Source organism: Populus trichocarpa, chromosome 1, assembly GCF_000002775.5.
Source record: "Populus trichocarpa isolate Nisqually-1 chromosome 1, P.trichocarpa_v4.1, whole genome shotgun sequence".
Classification (NCBI taxonomy): Eukaryota; Viridiplantae; Streptophyta; class Magnoliopsida; order Malpighiales; family Salicaceae; genus Populus; species Populus trichocarpa.
In genome coordinates this window covers 45988965-45994293 of record NC_037285.2, presented here as the reverse complement: position 1 = coordinate 45994293, position 5329 = coordinate 45988965, and the positions used below count along the sequence as shown (strand labels likewise).

Below are 5329 nucleotides of genomic sequence, written 5' to 3'. Positions count from 1 at the left end.
GATTACTTTGTTTTTTTAATTTGTCTTTTACTTATCTAAAAAAAAAAATAGTTCAGGTTAACTCTAGTCAACCCATCAAATACATTAGGGTTATAAATTATATTGAGTTAAATTAATTTTTTTATTTTATTACATGATAAAAAACTAGAAAAACTAATTTATTATTAATTCAATATTGAAAAATAAAATTTAATAAAAAAATCAATATTAAAAAATAAAATTCAAAAAATATATTAAAAAAATAAAAACTAAAATGACTAATAAAAAAAAAAAACCAAACACATGACTCGTCCTATTACAACAAAACTCAGGCACGTGCATGTGAGCCTTAGACAAGCCCACACGCCTTTGCTAGTAATTTGAAAAAACATAATATTATTCCTAGTATAGCTTGAACCCACTACCTTCTGATCAATCAACATACATTAACCAACTCAACTATGAGACAAGTATTCTAAGGAGTGTGCACATTTGCGACTGCAAATCATTGGAAGAGGTATTTGAATTGGGTGAGGTTGATGAAGGAAGCAGTGAGGAGAAGGAGCTGTCATCTTTTACAGAGTTACAGCTGATCAAGTTACCTGAGCTCAAATGTTTATGGAAGGGCCCGCCAACCATGTCAGCCTTCAAAATCTTGCTCATCTGAATTTGATTTCTCTCAACAAATTGATATTTATCTTCACACTGTCCCTCGCTCAAAGTCTGCCAAAGCTAGAAAGCCTTAACATAGGTAGTTGCGGTGAATTGAAGCATCTTATCAGAGAAAAAGATGATGCAAGGGAAATAACTACAGAGTCACTTTGCTTCCCAAAATTAAGAAGTCTCTCTATAAGTTACTGTGGTAAACTGGAATATGTCTTCCCTGTCTCTGTGTCTCCAAGTCTTCTGAACCTGGAAGAGATGGAGGTTGATTTTGCTGACAATGTAAAGCAAATATTTTACACTGGAGAAGGAGATGCACTCACCAGAGATGGAATCATCAAGTTCCCTAAGCTATATCTATGTGCGAATAAGGTTATCTGCTTGTTTACCCATGTAATGTAATATTGTTGTGTGTTTAGTCATTACTGTGCGAACCTCAAAAAATAAGTGAGTGTGAGTGTTGGCCCATTTGAGGTTCTTTTGAAGTGTTTGAATGTTCAAAAAAACAAGGGCATAATGTATACTCGTGTGTGCTTACTGTTTAAAGTGTGGACTTTCATTCTCCTTTCAGCTCAAAAAAACAAAGAAAAGAATATTGACTTGTCTGTGTGTTTAGTCATTATCGTACAAGCCTCCAGAAGTAAGGGCGCATGTTGCTTGCCCATTCGTGTTTGTTTTGAAGTGTGTGAACCTTCAAAAATAAAGGCATAATGTTTACTCTTGTTTAATGTGTGGATTTTCATTCTCATGCTTTCTCTGTCAGTTTGATGCTCTGTTTCTATTGCATATGCTTATGTGGTTTTGGAAACGGGCCTGGCAATGCAGCTTGAGATCTGGAATAAATGTTTTTGAATGGGCATGTGATGACTGAGACTTTATGCTGTATTATTTGTTCAAAAGTTTGAAACTGATATCAAATAGCAGAGCAATCTCATGTTTTTCTAGCAGAACAATCTCATGTTCAATGGTTTTTTCGAGCAGATACATTGCTGGCTATTGCTAGAGATTCTAAATATTCTATCCTCTAAATGTTCCTCTGATTTCTAATTAATTGTTTGCTGCTTACAAACCCTTCATAAGCTACATGCCTAATCTGGTAGCTTTGAACTATAATTTAAAAGTTTTTTTATGAAAAAAATTAATTAAAATAACCATAAGTTATAAGCATTATTTGTAAAAAAGATTCAAAATTACTATTTTTATTAAGGAATTTAGTATACAATCCACAAACTAAAGTTAAGATTTTTTTATTATTAAATCAAAGTTTTGAATCCAATTTATAACAAAAAAAATTAAATCAAAAGCAATTTTAACTAACATACTTAAAAAGAAAATTAAAATCAAAAGTCAAAAATATATTAAATCAATTTACAAAAGTCGTATCCCTCTCCTTTCCTAGAGTTATGAGATTCGGTTAAATGGAGAAGGGGTTGTTTCTGGTTTTGAGATTGAGAGATGGGGTCTTGAAAATTTGGAGGTTTGAAGCTTTATATTTTAAGTGATAGAATATTGAAGACTTCTATAGAAGAATTATAATGTAAACATTCAATTTCATGGAACCTAATGCTATTTAGAGGTTTTTCTTCATTCTTGAAAAATAGAATAAGGACAACAAAAGTATGCATTTGAAGAAATTTCATTAGGAAGGAAGGCATTTTTTTAGAGAAAAATATAGTAAATGGAGGACTTTATTATTACAGGGCTAAATAATTAATTTTAAGAAATTACAGGGCTAAGTTATAATTAAATCTTATTAACATAGGGGACTTTATTATTTGTTAATTTTTTTAAGGAGAATTTGTACATGCAACAATCTTTATTATTCCTTCATTTAGGAACTTAGAATTCAAATTTGGTTTTAAGAATATATAAAGGATTCAATTCTGTGTCTGAAAAAATAACAGAAAACTCAATATTCCACATGCAAAATTAAGCTGATAAAATAAAAGAAAAAAAAATTATTTATCCATTGGACCACAAAAAATACATATAATAAAAAATCTCAGTTACAGCAGCACTTCAACTGTTTGGTGGGTATTCGTCAAAATTGTTTTCTTTTGGGCTTCTGGTTGTCAACTTCAATACATTGTGATTTCTTCCTCCAAATTTCTAAAACTGAAGTAATTGATAAGTGGAGATAAATCCTTTAGCCATCCACTAAATTTAAAAGGAGTTGTCTAACTGTATCATTCCCTGTCTCTTGATACAGGGCTTAAGAAGTAAGAGATTAATTATTGTAATGAAATGATACCTAGATTTATGCTTTCCCAGTTTGAGTGAAAATGAGGCTCTTCCCCCAAATAATGGAAGTATTTGGACAGGACGATAAACCTCCATTTGCTAATATTGAGTTGTCTATTGCCATGTCTACATATATCCTTTTGTTGATAAGTAAGTATTGGGGATAATTGATTCATCTATTTACCAAAACATACTAGGACTTATATCTAACAAATTAGTGCCTTTGTTGTCTTCTGATGTAGGAGTTGACAGTTTGAAAACATTAAAATTGAAGTCCCTGCCTGAAACAAGCATGAGGTGTTTATGGAAGGGTCTCGTGCTGAGCAATTTGACTACTTTGGTGGTGAGTAAGTGTAAAAGACTAACACATGTATTCTCAGACAGCATGATTGCTAGTCTAGTTCAACTGAATTTTCTAAACATAGAAAGTTGTGAGGAATTAGAGCAAATCATTGCTAGGGATAATGATGATGGAAAGGATTAGATATTGTCAGGAGATCATCTTCAATCTTTATGTTTCCCTAATTTATGTGAAATTGATGTCAGAAAATGCAACATGTTGAAGAGTCTCTTCCCAGTAGCCATGGCTTCAGGATGAGAATGCTTTACCTGTCAATGTTGAGAAGGTGATGGAGCTCCCGAATCTGCAGGTGCTGTTGCTAGAACAATTATCAAGAATTGTATGCTTCAGTCTCGGATGTTATGATTTCTTATTCCCTCATTTAGAGAAGTTGGAGGTGTTTGAATGCCCAAAGCTGATCACAAAATTTGCTACTACACCAAATGGTTCAATAAGAGCTCAATCAGAGGTGCTGCTGAATTGTCTTGATTTGTTGCTTTTCTTTTTGTGTGTTTGTTTCTTGTTTCGCTCAATAATAAGATTTAGAAGTTAAAATGTGTATGCCATGCTTGGATTGGATTACAGGTATCTGAAGTAGCTGAGGATTCAAGCACTGGTTGCTCTGCGCCAATCAGCACTTGTAGAACGTGGACCCGAAATAATGGGTGGTATGTGGTGAAGGAGATGAAGGAAGGTGGTGAAGGGAGATGGTGGTGATGATGATGATGGGTAGGATGATTAGTTTGGCTTTGGAATTTGAAAAACATGCTAAACAGGTAATGGGTATGCGTGAATGGTCTTTGTTCTTCTGTTTGCATTAGGCAGGTTGGTTGCCTATTACATAAGCAACTCGACCTTAGGCGATTTCACAGAGATTCATGTCTTTGAGCTCTGGTGCTGCGAATATGTTTTAGATTGGTGGAAGTAATTCCTACTGTTTCACTGGCAATGGGATACAAATGGGCTTCACATTGTAACAGTCTTATTTACCATAGAAGAACTTCCCAAAAATAAGAGCGTGAGCTTTCTTTTGAAGTGTCTGAATCTTCAAAAACAAGAGCATAATGTATATTCATGTGTGTGCCTACTGTTTAATGCGTGGACTTTCATTCTCCTTTATGCTCAAATTAAAGGCTCAACGACTTGGGTATTTGTTGTTCTGTATGATGTTCTCTTTGTGGTTTTGAAATAGGCAATGCAGCTTGAGGTCTGGAATAAACGTGACTTTTTTTGTAATAAATGTGACTTGTTGCATTATTTGTTTAGAATTTTGAAACTGATATCAGATAGAAGAACAATTGCATGTTTTCCTAGCAGAATCCCTTGTTGAATGGTTTTTCCAAGCAGATGCTAGAGAATCAAAGAGGTTGTTCAGTAAAGAGAAAACAGGCTGAGAAATTTTTCTTTTTCTTTTTTTATTTCAAGCGATAATCTAAGTTGTTTTTAATAAATAATTTGTGATAAAAAAGAATTAAAATAATTTTAAATTATAAGTATTTTTAATAAAAATAACTCAAATAAACTTTTGTAAATAAAAAAATATAATGTAAGATATAATCCACGATTTAAAAACTTACTTATAAATCAATTTAGTGACACACTTCTGATTGAAAGAAGAAGTTATTTCTAACAAAAACTTACTTGTGATTTTTCTTTGAATTAAAAACGAGAAAATTAAATGGCAATTTCCTATGCATCATAAGTTTCATATTAACATTATATTGTTTGCATTCCTTCAAATATGAGAGCAGCTTCTGGTACAAGTACTGGGAAGAACAAATAACAAAAACACAAATAATCCAACTATGAGCCATGTAAACCCATAATATATAAAGTTGATCTGATTGAAAACCGATACAACTAAGTCAAATCATATGACGATGATGGTCAAACAACATCTATAGTAGGAAAAAAAAAAGATAGGTCATGGAGATAGGTCATGGAGATGTATTTATGGACTAATAGGACAAGTATAGGACCAAAAAAAAATTTGGTCGCGTTAAACGAAAATAATAGCTCAAAAGAGTCATAATTTCTTATCCGACCGTTAGATCATGCTAAAATTCTTACGCGGACCATCGAATCTTTAGATAACAAAAATCTTGT

At 32.6% G+C, this 5329-nt stretch overlaps 1 long non-coding RNA gene across 1 annotated transcript; it reads right to left on the bottom strand.

Annotated features, from left to right (window-relative positions):
- Positions 1 to 207: 207 nt before the first annotated feature.
- Positions 208 to 4208, bottom strand: LOC112328919 (uncharacterized). Its single transcript, XR_002984255.2, has 2 exons — positions 3493 to 4208; positions 208 to 891 (listed from the first exon to the last, which is right to left on the bottom strand). It is a non-coding gene; the product is annotated as an uncharacterized LOC112328919 (long non-coding RNA).
- Between the last annotated feature and the right edge of the window lie 1121 nt (positions 4209 to 5329).